General features: G+C 41.1%; 1 protein-coding gene across 2 annotated transcripts in view; it reads left to right on the forward strand.

The window, feature by feature from the left end:
- Positions 1 to 9,351: 9,351 nt before the first annotated feature.
- The window catches only part of lrrc3ca (leucine rich repeat containing 3Ca), a 105,739-nt gene continuing 100,562 nt past the window's right edge, over positions 9,352 to 14,528 (forward strand). The window contains exon 1 of one of the 2 annotated variants that reach the window (XM_072249317.1): positions 9,352 to 9,419. The gene's annotated coding sequence lies outside the window, so the exon portion shown is untranslated. The remainder of the gene's footprint in view (positions 9,420 to 14,528) is intronic. The other variant, XM_072249322.1, reaches the window with a different exon arrangement.

The raw sequence follows: 14,528 nt of genomic DNA on the forward strand, positions 1-14,528 counted from the left end.
TGGAGCTATTGATGGTGCATCAGCTATGTAAGAGGGAGGGGTTAGTTTGATGCCGGAGTAGATTAAAAGGTCAGCACAACATTGTGAGCCGAAAGGCCTGTACTGTGCTATACAGTTCTATGCTCTCTGTTCTAACATTTTAACACATATTCTCTGATTAAAAACAGAACTAAACAGAGAACATTGCTAATGGAGAAATACACTCAGTGGTCACTTTATTAAGTACACCTGTACACCTGCTCGTTAATGCTAACATCTCGTCAGCCAAATATGTGGCAGCAATCCAATGCATAAAAGCATGCAGACATGGTCAAGAGGTTCAGTTGTTGTTCAGACCAAACATCAGAATGGGGAGGAAATGTGAACTAAGTGACTCCTCACTCTTCTGAATTCCAGTGAGTAGAGGCCTAGAGCTTGCTTCCACAGGGACTGGTTTAGGAGGAGGTTTGACAAGTGTGTGAGGGGGAAGGGGAAAGAGCATCATGCTGATAGATCTCAATGAGGGACGGTGGCAAGAGGCGTAAGTGGTGCATGAATCCCAGCATGTCTGATTAGGTTGAATGGCCTGTATCTCTGTCGCATAACTGACATATTAAAATTCTGGGTAGATCAGGTAGCCTCAGTGCAAAGAAAAATAAAACATTATTCATTTAAGCTATCGCCATTCGTTGGATCTTGTTTATACAGATAATTTTGATCACTGCACCTTCACTGTAATAGATCAATGCGAGTTTCTGAATATTTCTTAACACTGCTCACAATGGCAGGAGTGGAGAAAAGGGAGAAGGGGATTCTCATTTGGAAAAGATGCCTGAATTCTTATGTATTTCCATCATTGTCCTGCTTTATTTTAGGTTTTCAGCATTTGCAATGGGAAGTTACAATCTTTAGAAAGACCAGTATTCCCCAAGTGATATCCTCGAACAACATTCGTAGCACTCCGTGACCTGGTATATTTAATGTGCCACATTACCTATATATGTTATTCATTATCTGTTATCTATCACTGTGCAAGCAATAAATTAATGTTCTGTTTACTGCCTTTTGTGAAGCCTTTCTTGTAGAATTTTATGGCAATCATGTAATCAATTAATCACCTCTTTCTTTATATCTCCACAAGTTGCAGTTTGACATGTGCATCAATAGTTGTGAGTACAATGAAAACACCTCCACTGTTTTGAAGAAAATGCCATGATATGGAGGACAAGGACCAACTAGAAGTAACACGCATCAAAGTTGCTGGTGAACGCAGCAGGCCAGGCAGCATCTCTAGGAAGAGGTACAGTCGACGTTTCAGGCCGAGACCCTTCGTCTGTTGTTTGCGACCAACTAGAAGTGTTAGCTTGTCTATCTAATAATATTCCACAAGAGTCTGTAGAATCTCTATTACTAATATGAGGGGGCATAATTTTGAGGTGATTGGATGAAAGTATAGGGGGGATGTCAGTTGTAGGTTTTTTACACAGAGAGTGATGAGTGCATGGAACGTGCTGCTGGGGATGGTGGTTAGAGGCAGGTGCATTAGGGACACTTAATAGACTCTTAGATAGGCATGAAAGAAAAATGGAGGGTTATGTGGAGGAAAGAGTTAGATTGATCTTGGAGTAGGTTAAAATGCCAGCAAAACATCGTGGAGCAAAGGACCTGTACTGTTCTGTACTGTTCTATGTTCTATGAATCCTTTGAGGCTTCCTAGAATTAAGGTGCTATTCAAATTAAAGTCCCTTCTTTAACCAAAATTCATTCCTTTAAGATGGAAAGAGAGCCATGCACTGTGTTTTTGTATTTATATATATGTTTTACGAATAAAGTCTATTGTTGAAATTAAACAAAAATAAATAAGAACAAAAAAGCTCCCTGGGATATGGTAGAAATACTGCAATGGAAACTATTCTCTTTTGACCAGACGAACCCTTGGGAAGTTGCTTGGCTTTGTGAAGGAAAGATCAGACACCCTTGTTATACAGGGCCAAGTATACTTGTTCTGTTTTTGACTGGATAAAATGTGACTGCATCGTGCAATTGCTGAAATTTACAACACTGAGCAAGGCCATTCAGCCCAGTGTTTTCCTGTCTACCAAAAGTAACTATTTATCTTCCTACTTCCTAATTGTCCATTTGCAGATTTATAGGTTATAGCTCTGCTATTATTTTGTAGCAGGATAAGGATTTTTATCTGCACCATCTCTTCTGGAGGGGAGTCCCAGACCTCTCCATTTAGAAGCATCTAGATGAGTGCTTGAATTGTCAAGGCAAAGAATGCGAAATGTGGGTAGATAGGGCTAGGACAGATATGCATAATGTTTAGAATGGACATATTGTGCCGAAAGGCCTGCGCATACTTTACTTTATACTTTATACTTCATTGTCACCAAACAATTGATACTAGAGCGTACAATCATCAAAGCGATATTTGATTCTGCTCTTCGTGCTCCCTGGATTACAAATTGATAGTAAATATTAACAATTTAGATTATAAATCATAAATAGAAAATAGAAAAGGGAAAGTAAGGTAGTGCAAAAAAAACGAGAGGCAGGTCTGGATATTTGGAGGGTACGGCCCAGGTCCAGGTCAGGATCTGTTCAGCAGTCTTATCACAGTTGGAAAGAAGCTGTTCCCAAATCTGGCCGTACGAGTCTTCAAGCTCCTGAGCCTTCTCCCGGAGGGAAGAGGGACGAAAAGTGTGTTGTCTGGGTGGGTCGTGTCCTTGATTATCCTGGCAGCACTGCTCCGACAGCGTGCGATGTAAAGTGAGTCCACGGATGGAAGATTGGTTAGTGTGATGTGCTGCGCCGTGTTCACGATCTTCTGCAGCTTCTTTCGGTCTTGGACAGGACAACTTCCATACCAGGTTGTGATGCATGTGATATATGTCTCTGTGACTTTCTAATCCTTCTACATAGGTAAATTAAATTAATGCCCTTTATTTATTTATATTTACTTACAGTAGAGATACGGCACAGAATAGGCCCTTTCTGGCCCTACGAACCACGCTGCCCAGCAATCTCTAATTTAACCCTAGTCTAATCACAGGTAACTTTAAAATGACCAATGAATCTACTAACTGGTACGTCTTTGGACTGTGGGAGAGAACTGGAGCACCCAGAGAAAATCCACATATTCCACAGGGAGGGCATACAGATTCCTGACAGATAACGACTGAGTTGAATTCCAATCTTTGACCTTCCGAGCTATGATAGCGTCGCGCAAACCACTACATTACCATGGCACTCAATTATTGCCCTCTGCTAGGAAAACAGGTCCTTTTATGATTATGAAGACACGTAGTCCTCTTTTATTGTCATTTAGTAACGCATGCATTAAGAAATGATACAATATTTCCTCCGGTGTGATATCACAAAACACAGGACAGACCAAGACTGAAAAACTAACAAAACCACATAATTATAACATATAGTTACAACAGTGCAACAATACCATAACTTGATGAAGAACAGTCCATGAGCACAGTAAAAAGTCCAAAGTCTCTCAAATGTCTCACACCTCACGCAGACGGGAGAAGGAAGAAAAACTCTCCCTGCCATGCCCGACCACAGTCTGACTCTGAGTCGTCCAAAAACTTTGAGCCTCTGATCAGCTCTCCAATACCGAGTACTGAGCACCATCTCTATCTGAACGATTCGACCTCAATCTTGGTCGCCAACAGCAGGCAAAGCCAGGGATTTTGAGGCCTTCCCTTCGGAAGATTCATGATCGCGCAGTAACGACAGCAGCGAACGGGCGTTTCAGAAATTTTTCCAGATGTTCCTCTGTGCCTTCACATCTGTCTCCATCAAATCAGAATTGTCCATGGCCCCTATTTAACGGATAGCATATCATTTTTCACCGGAGGGCTGTGCACGCGTGGCATATCTTGTGGTCTTAGTCCATAAGACCACAAGATATAGAGTAATATTAGGCCATTCAGAGTCTGCTGCTTCAACCCCACACACCTGCCTTCTCACCATAACCTTTGATGCCCTGATCAATCAGAAACCTATCAACTTCTGCCTTAAGCATACCCATGGACTTGGCCTCCACCACAGTCTGTGGCAGAGCATTCCACAGATTCTCTACTCTCTGGCTAGAAAAAAATCCTCCTTACCTCTGTTCTGAAAGGTCACCCCTCAATTTTGAGGTTGCGCCCTCTAGTTCTAGATACCGCCGCCATAGGAAACATCCTCTCCACATCCACTGTATTTAGTCCTTTTAACATTCGGTAGGTTACAATGAGATAAGACTGTTAAGGCTGCTTATAGTTTTATACATCTGAGTTTTATCTTCTCTTCTATGTTCCAAAACAAACCTTCTCTTTCTTCTTCATATTTTCCATTCCATGAAATATCTCTGGAAGTATTTTAGTAATCATGACTGCATTAGCGAATACTATTTATTCCACTAAGTGACATTAATTGACGACCAGAAGGGCACACAGTGTTCTAGCTGTGGCTTAGATACGTCTTTGTACAGTTCCAGCACACTTCTGCTGTTAACTTCACCATTGAAGGGAAGTATCCTTTCCTAACCACATTATTCTCTCTTGCTACCTCCAGGGATCGGTGGATGTAAACTTGAAGGCCCTGCTGTTTCATGACTCTTCTGATATCCTACCATTATCACATATTTCCTTTCCTCTCACACATCAATACTGAATTTCATTTGCCATGACTATACACACAGAGCTCGACCCTAGCCAGTAGATTTCTGCAGCCCTCAATTTTTACCCACGCTACAGAATTTGTCAACCCACACTGTGCCTGGTGAGCTGACTATCCACTTTGGAGATCAGGCTATGGGTAGATCTCACTGTGACTTGGTGCCTTGCAAGTGTGCACTGTTTGCTGGTTAATTAATGGCAAGCCTAAGCTGTCCTCATCAAACTCAGTGGCTTCTTTATTAGATTCCTCCTGCACCGAATAGAGTGGCCACTGAGTGAATGTTCATGATTGGTTGTTGTAGCCCATCCACTTCAAGTTTCGATGGGTTGTGTGTTCAGAGATGTTCTTCTGCACACCACTGTTGTAGCGTGTGGTTATTTGAGTACTGTCACCTGCCTATCAGCTTGAACCAGTCTGACCATTCTCCTCTGACCTCTTTCATTAACGAGGTGTTTCCACCCACAGAACTGTTGCTCACTGGATTTTTTTTTTGATTTTCACACCATTCTCTGTAAACTCTAGAGACTATTGTGCATGAAAATCCCAGGAGATCAGCAGTTTCTGAGATACTCAAACCACCCTGCTTGGCACCAACAATCATTCCATGGTCACTTAGGTCATATTTCTTCCTCATTCTAATGTTTGTTCTGAAAAATAACAGAACCTTTTGACCATGTCTGCATGCTTTTATGCATTGAGTTGCTGCCACATGATTGGCTGATTAGATATTTGCATTAAGGAGCAGGTGCACAGGTGTACCTAATAAAGTGGCCACTGAGCGTACATATCATCAATGTTTCTGCAGCACTCAATTTTCTCCCATGATAGAGAATTTGAAGGAACTGTTTGCAAAGATTTGTTAAAACATCAAAATCTTAAGCAACAGGCTGACATTGTTTGGGAAAATTACTGGCAAAAGGAGTAAGACCATACCTCTTACATGATGTGATCGTCTGAGGTACAGGCCAAAGTGGCAGCTGCTTAGCAGCTGTACAATTTACTACAATTATTAAATTGCATTCCCAGGGGTTACGCCAGATGTGGAATGATGTGAATCCAGCCTCTGGAAAAGCACTGTACTCTGGCTGACATATCCATTCTAAATTGCTCAAATTGTACACTGGGTTCACTCTGAGGGAGTCATAGGCAAATCACCCCACGTCAACATGGAGAACCAGATAATAAAATGGTGCACTTGAAATACCCTCCCTGGGGAAATGCAGCTTGTTTAGAGCTTTCCCTGTCCATCCACCATCCCTGAGAAGGAATAATATAGCCAGAACATTTCCATTACAGTCGTTGAGCTTTGAAATAAATTATTATACACATTTTGGAACCAGTGTAAAAAAAATTGGCATCTGCAATCAAAAAAACAGACAGCTGTATTTAGCACAACATTAGCTGATCGTAGCTAGTGCACTCAGGGAAGCTCTCCAATTTTACTTCAAAGCTCCTTGAACTAGAAGGAGATGAATCAACTATGGTCCTTCTTGTTTGCTATCAGCTAAATCCTTGCCAGAAATGCCTGCTTGTGCATGTTTGATGAGCACAGCTTAGGCTTACCACTAATTAACACGCGACCTGTGCACATAGTCATAGTGTCAGTCCTGGATCCCATCCACAGCTCAGTCCCCAAAGTGGACAGTCAGCTCACCAGGCACAAGTAAGTGTGGGTGGGACAGGTACGATGTTTTTACATATAGGGGTTCAGCATATTAACATGCCCTTCTGGCCCAATGTGCCTGTGCTGTCCAATTACATCCACGGAACTAATTAACCTACTAACCCATATATCTTTGGAATGTGAGAGGAAACCGCACAGTCATGGGGAGAACATACAAGCTCCATTCATGCCACTTGCCTACCTAACTACCAATACATAAGTCCGATACCTTCTAAGATCTGTGGATATGCATTCCAGAATCACCCTGTTCCTCTCCTCTTCTAATGATCGTACACTCCCTGATTTTCCTCACACTTCTCTGGACTGAATTCCACTTACTGTTTTTTTAGTACCAATCAACACCTTTGACAGAGGTGTAGACCTGAGAGGTTCTTGCTCTCATCGTAGAGTATCTTATACATACAAGGGTCCTTCATAGATTTACAAACAAAAAACAAATATTGCTGAACAAATGTAATGGCAGACCAGATACAAGGATCAACTTTATTCGCCATATGCATTTGCATGTATTAGGAATTTGCGCAGCAATCAACAAAAAGCAACAACATTCAGTAATTATAAAGAATAAAGAATTACACAAAAAGTAAAGTTAGGTTAAAGTACGGATAGGGAATAAAATGTGCATAAATGCTAGCAACACACATAAAAGTTGCTGGTGAACGCAGCAACTTTTATGTGCGTTGCTTGAAATTCCAGCATCTGCAGATTTCCTCGTGTTTGCGTTTATAAATACTAGCATGTGTTTATAATGTAAATAGCATTATAAAAAGTGGTTTAAAGTGTCTATGGTGCAATGCAGTGATGGGCTAACTAGAATGGTTCATCAGATTAACTGCCTGGAGGAAGAAATTTTTAAGATGGCATGAAGTTTATGTTTTAATGGCCCGATAGTGATTTTCAGAAGGGAGCTTTTGGAAAAGGCAGCTTGCCGGATGGGTAGTGTCTGCAATTATTTTTTCCGCACGCTTCTTTGTCCTGGACTCACACAGATCTTGCAGTGATGGTAGACTGCAGCCTATGACCTTTCCATCTGACTTGACAGTTCGCTGTAGCTTTCACATACTGTGAGAGGATGCTGTGCCAAACCAGACAGTAATGGCTGACGTGAGAGAAATTCTCAGCTTACTTTAAGTACTGGTATATGATCCAGTCTAAATCCTTAAGATGTGGCTTTTTTTTTGTGAAGGGATGGTGGAAAAATTGTTAACATATTTTTGTAAAAAGTCCTCTTCCCTACTGACCATCTGATAAATACCCAAACAGTCCTTTCAGTTCTTCCAATTTAGAAATTGCATTTGCTTTTCTCAATGTAGTACCCTTAACACTGGAGAAACCAAATGCTTTGCAGAATACCTCCATAAAATCTGTAAGTGTGAGACTGAGCTCCCCAGCAATTTAATTCCCCGCCCTGCTCTCAGCCTGACATTTCTGGCTTTGATATTGCTCCCTCGATGTACTGTGTAAGCCCAAGATAGTTTTCCTCTCTCTCACCACATGTGGCAGTACCTTTCCTTTTTCTCTTTTATTGGTTTCACAATGCTTTCGTCAGACTGAACTTGGAGTATTGCATGAATTTATGGTTATTCCATTATAGGAAGGACGTGGAGACTGTACAGAGAGTGCAGAAGGAGTCCACCAGGAGGTTGCCTGCATAAGAGGGTATGAGCTATAAGGAGAGGTTGGATAAACTTGGGTTGTTCTCTGCAAAGTGTTGGAGGATGAGGGGAAATCTCATAGACCTTTTTAAAATTATGAGAGGCACAGATAAAGAAGAAAGTCAGAATCTTTTCTCCTGGGTAGAAATGTTAAATACCAGAGCACATGCTCTTAAGGTTAAAACCTAGAACAAAGAAACAGGCCCTTCAGCCAACTATGTGACACCAACCATCAACCACCTATTTACACTAATCCTACATTACAACAGAGAACATTAAACACAGCACAGGCCCACGATGTAGTGCAAACCTTTTCACCTATTCTAAGATCAATCTAACCCTTCCCTCCAGTTTTTATCATCCAAAATCCCCTTTCAACAAAGGAGGGAAATTTAAAGGCAATGTGAGGGGCTAGATTTTTACACACAGAATGGTAGGTGCTTACAATAGGATACCAGGAGTAGGTGTGGAATCAGGCTAAATTTAAGAGGCTTTGGATAGACATGTGAATATGAAGTGAATGGAGGGATATGGATGATACACAGGAGGAGGATATTTAGTATAAATGGCATCAAGATTGGCACAACATTGTGAGCTGAATGACTTGTCCAGTGTTGTACTGTTCTATGTTCTGAACAACTTTGGTCTCCACTCTATCACAGTGACTCCTTCTCTCCATTCCTGAGACTTAAACCACCTGAGTTTCCCGCTTTCCAGTGCACAGCATGAAACGTTGACTTAGTTTCTCTCCCCACTGATGCCACTTAACCAGCTGAATACTTCCAGTACATTTTTTTTTTGCTTTGGTTTCAGACTTCCAGAATCTATCTTTTTATTTTGCCCTGGTTGTAAAAAGCTGCTTTGATTTTTATCAAATTATGGTTTTAAAACTCCTATTAAATAGTGAATTTGGCAATGCATCAAATCTTTGGATTCATTTTTTTTGAAGTTTGAAAAGCAGAGATAAATTGCTGCAATTTGATTGCTATTCAGAGACCAATTACTGCAATTGTGGCTCTAATTGTATTCTGAATTCAATATTCAAATTAGTTACCCGGAGATAAAGTGAAAATATAGTTATCATTTTAGAGTTTAAACACATTGTATCAAAGTTGGCAGACAGACTTTATCCAAGGAAAAAACATTACAATAAGCTAAATTACTATTATTTATCAATAGTTATGCATGCATTTATTGATTTGCATGACACTTCCATGTCACCTTTTTTAGAGCAGGCATATTTTGCATTACATTATAAGTATTTAAACATAAACAGAAGTTAAGCAATCATTTGTAGTTACACAAAAATGCCTAGCAACAGAAAATACCTTACTCATTGAAGAGTTAAAGACACCACGGTAATGGGAGGATTAGCTTTTGAGGGAGAGTGCTGAAAGAAGCTACAGTGCCAGGATCCACAGGTATGTTATCAGGGAAAGCTAAAGATAGCCTGGGCTCAGGTATTGACTGGGACTCCCCTAGTTCCAGAGGAGTAGATGGAGCATAATTTGTGATGTGCATCCAGGAAGGATTTGTGAAAAAGAATGTAGATTGTTCAACAAGGGAAAAGTCTGGGTGCTGGAAGTTTCAATGCAGCAGCTCTTTAAGAATTCTGTAAGTTTTAAGAACTTTGTGGATAAGGAAAGAAATGGTCCTTGGTGAAACTGGGGAAGGTTAATTAGATCATAGACCATAAGACAAAGGAGCAGAATTAGGCCACTCGGCCCATCGAGTCTTCTCCACCATTCCATCATGGCTGATTTATTATCCCTCTCAACCCCATTCTCCTGCCTTCTCTCTGTAACCTTCGATGCCCTTACTAATCAAGAACCTATCACCCTCTGCTTTAAATATACCCAATGACTTGGCCTCCACAGCCATCCGTGGCAATGAATTCCACAGATTCACCACCCTCTGGCTAAAGAAATTCCTCTTCATCTCTGTTCTAAATGGATGTCCCTCTGATTGAGGCTGTGCCTTCTGGTCCAAGACTTATCCACTATAGGAAACATCCTATCCACATCCAATAGTTTTCAATGAGATGGTTTACTACCCTTCCCCCACCTATCCAAGGAGAAGACTCTCATGAGGTCCAAAATTTTAGCTGACGTGAAGAATCAAGCTCAAAAAGAAAAAAATATATATATATTTAATTACTTAATGCTGGGCGTTTCTGACCTAAAGGCTGAAAACTGCAGCATTTTCAAATTAACATTTCAGGAAACCCAGTAATACATTACACCACAGTTTTTGAGCATCAAACTAATTTATAGACAAGTATTTGAGTTGCACCAACAACCAATTGGCCAATTTTGTGTTAATATAACAGCAATAATACAAATGATCATGTATAGAATGTAGAAATAAAGCAGGAATAATGCAGGGAAACAGCCATGTAATGAGAAATTCTTAAATCTATGATTGGGAACAAGAATTTGGCAAAAGCTTCTAGTACGTGGAGATACAGATGCAGCATCTGTTTTTACTGTTAGAGGGAGGAAGGAGATGGGGGAAGGCCTAAAAGGAACCATTATGGTCTCTTTATCTAAACACTCCAGTTTTGGTTCCATGGAAGTCAAAACTGTCAGATGGTAGAATGTTCAACATAGTTTCTTTCACTGAGAGACATTAGTGAATGAGATCTTGTAGTTTTATGGTCATCCTTGCTGATGGCTGCCACTTTTAAAGAGGATGCTTCCAATAGTGGGGGGGGGGGGGGTCTAGAACCAGAGGGCACAGCCTCAGCATATAAGGATGTCTCTGTAGAACTGAGATGAGAAGGAACTTCTTTGGAGCTTGGTGAATCTGTGGAATTCATTGCCACAGATGGCTGTGGAGGCCATCATTGGGTATATTTAAAACAGAAATTGATAGGTTCTTGATTAGTAAAGGCACCAAAGGTTACGGGGAGAAGGCAGGAGATTGGGGGTGAGAGGGAAAATAAATCAGCCATGATGGAATGGCAGAGAAGACTCGATGGGCTGAATGGCCTAATTCTGCTCGTATGTCTAATGGTCTTGATGTTTTCCTTAAAGATAAAGATTAACTTCATTTGTTACATATACATCGCAACATACATTGAAATACATCACTTGCATCATATCAAATCAGTGAGGACTGTGCTGAGCAGCCCACAAGTGCTGCCACACATCTGATATCAACATAGCATGCTCACAACTCACTATTCCTAACCATACGTCTTTGGAATATGGGAGGAAACAGGAGTACCCGAGGGAAACCCATGCAGTCACGGGGCAAATGTACGAACTCCTTCCAGAGCGCGGCGGGAATTGAACCCCAGTCTTACATCCAGCACTGTTAAGCGTTGCATTAACCACTGTGCTACTGTATTGCGTTGGTAAGTCTTTAATTACTCCACTGCTCACAGTTCCTAAGCCCTCTTTCCTCTGTCATCAAATTACTTATTGTCGAGCTAAGAACAATTCTCAGCTTCCCATCATCTGATATGCTTGTTGCCTAACTATTCACAAACCTAGAATGGAAAGTGAGGATAGAATTTCAACACAGTTAACATCTGGACTGAAGTACAAAAATAAGCACTTAAATGCCATTGTTTTATTAGTTGGAGATACCATTGTGCTGAAAAACGTGAGAAATCTTTTAATGGAACTATCTCAGGGTTGATTATGATATAATGGTTCATTGATGAATGGCTTGAAAGAGAGGAAATACTTTGGAAACTGTTTTACTTATCCGTATGAAATGTATAATAGCTAGGACAGTGTCATTTCTAAACTATTTACCAGGGAACAAATTTAGGCATAGAACACCAGTCATTGGAAGGATTGATAAAACTACTGGTTGTAACAAGTAAATAACTTTCTCTGGAGAATGAATTACTCTCCAATAACTTCTATGTTCAAAGACAGGCTCTGAGCAAAGGAAGTAACATTGGGAAGTAACTTATAGGTGCTGAGGGTATTCAAGTCAAGTCAAGTCACTTTTTATTGTCATTTCGACTATAACTGCTGGTACCATACACAGTAGAAATGAGACAACGTTTTTCAGGACCATGGTGCTACATGAAACAATACAAAAACTACACTGAACTACGTAAAACAACACAAAAACTACACTAGACTACAGACCTACCCAGGACTGCATAAAGTGCACAAAACAGTGCAGGCATTACAATAAATAATAAACAAGGCAATAGGCACGGTAGAGGGCAGTAGGTTGGTGTCAGTCCAGGCTCTGGGTATTGAGGAGTCTGATGGCTTGGGGGAAGAAACTGTTACATAGTCTGGTCGTGAGAGCCCGAGTGCTTCAGTGCCTTTTGCCAGATGGCAGGAGGGAGAAGAGTTTGTATGAAGGGTGCGTGGGGTCCTTCATAATGCTGTTTGCTTTATGGATGCAGCGTGTGGTGAAAATATCTGTAACGGCGGGAAGAGAGACCTCGATGATCTTCTCAGCTGACCTCACTATCCGCTGCAGGGTCTTGTGATCTGAGACGGTGCAATTCTCAAATGAGGCAGTGATGTAGCTGCTCAGGATGCTCTCGATACAACCTCTGTAGAATGTGGTGAGGATGGGGGGTGTGAGATGGACTTTTCTCAGCCTTCGCAGAAAGTAGAGACACTGCTGGGCTTTCTTTGCTATGGAGCTGGTGTTGAGGGACCAGGTGAGATTCTCCGCCAGGTGAACACCAAGAAATTTGGTGCTCTTAACGATCTCTACGGAGGAGTTGTCGATGTTCAGCGGAGAGTGGTTGCTCCATGTCCTCCTGAAGTCAACAACCATCTCTTTTGTTTTGTTCACATTCAGAGACAGGTTATTGGCTCTGCACCAGTCCGTTAGTCGCTGCACCTCCTCTCTGTATGCTGACTTGTCGTTCTTGCTGATGAGACCCACTACGGTTGTGTCATCGGCGAACGATGATGTGGTTCGAGCTGTGTGTTGCAGCATGGTCGTGGGCCAGAAGAGTGAACAGCAGTGGACTGAGCACACAGCCCTGGGGGGCCCCCGTGCTCAGTGTGATGGTGTTGGAGATGCTGCTTCCAATCCGGACTGTTTGACTGTTCTTTAAGGATTAAGGAAATTGACTGTTCTTTAAGGATTAAGGAAATCTAGGGCATAATAACAAGAATTTAATTCCAATTAGATAAATCAAGTTGGCTTACATAACGTGAACTACATAAGGCAGGAAGAGAATTCTTTATTGCTAATGTGTAAATAACAGATTTAAGATGCCAGCATAAAAGAGATATTAGAGATCTTCAAGATAATTGCTATTTCTGATTTCTACTTGATGTGTCTAAACGTACAGCTGATAAAGTTTTGTGCCAATCCCCCTTCTAGCTATCCTCCTTAACCTCTCCCCCGCAAACAAGAGAAAATCTGCAGATGCTGGAAATCCAAACAACACACACAAAATGTTGGAGGAACACAGCAGGCCAGACAGCATCTGGGAAAAGTGTACAGTCAACGTCTCGGCCCGAAAGGTCGACTGTACTCTTTATTTTGGTGTCTTCTTCCTTCCTTTCCAGTTCTGAAGAAGGGTCTCTGCCTGAAACATCAACTGTTTATTCATTTCCAAAGATGCTACCTGACCTGCTGAGTTCCTCCAGCATTTTGTGTGTGTTACTTCTGTAATTGTTGGGTCACTAAGAAAGCATTATGCGTGTTAATTACTGAAACTGCAGTTGAGAATGAATTGAATGAATTGACTTTATTTCTTACATCCTTCACATACGTGAGGAGTAAAAATCTTTACGTTACATCTCTGTCTAAATATGCAATGCGCAATCATAGTAATTTATAATAATTTATAATTTTGGACATATTACACTGAACAGCAACTTTTTTCCAAGGTGTTGCTTCCTCAGAGATGTTTTGTAGTTATGATAGACCGCTTGAAGCTGAACACAAGTATAATTTCAGACTACTTGCATCACAGAGAAATTTGTAGAGACAAGAAATTAACTTTTATTGAATATAATGCACTTAATTGCATAACAGTGCTGACACTTTGCAATGGTTCAACTAAGCTAAAATGATTTGTTGATGATTTTCATTTGTACTCAGTGTCTGAGGCTTCTCGCTTTAGTGTCCAACAATAATCAGTCAGCATTAATGGATTCCAGTTGCCCTGATTCTGTTTCAACATGACCGCAATGTTCTGGTGAAACCTTTCACCGTGCTCGTCACTGACAGTGCCAAGATTTGCAGGGAAGAAGTCTAAGTGGGAATGCAGAAAATTAATCTTTAGTGACATGTTGCACTTCATGGTATTGTATGCTTGTAGCATGTTGTCAACCAGCTGCATGTAGTTTGGTGCTCTGTAGTTACCAAAAAAATTTCCAACAACATCCTTGAATGCCTTCCATGCAATTTTTTCCGGTCCCACTAGAAGTTCTTCAAATTGCCTGACATTGATGACCTGGTTTATTTGTGGGCCAACAAAAATGCCTTCCATAATCTTGGCATCAGTACTCTGGGAACCGTCTGTCTGAAATATCGAAATCCTTCATGGAAATTTTTGTGCCTGGTGACAGCAGATCCCATCGTTG

Source organism: Mobula birostris, chromosome X (assembly GCF_030028105.1).
Source record: "Mobula birostris isolate sMobBir1 chromosome X, sMobBir1.hap1, whole genome shotgun sequence".
NCBI lineage: Eukaryota > Metazoa > Chordata > Chondrichthyes > Myliobatiformes > Myliobatidae > Mobula > Mobula birostris.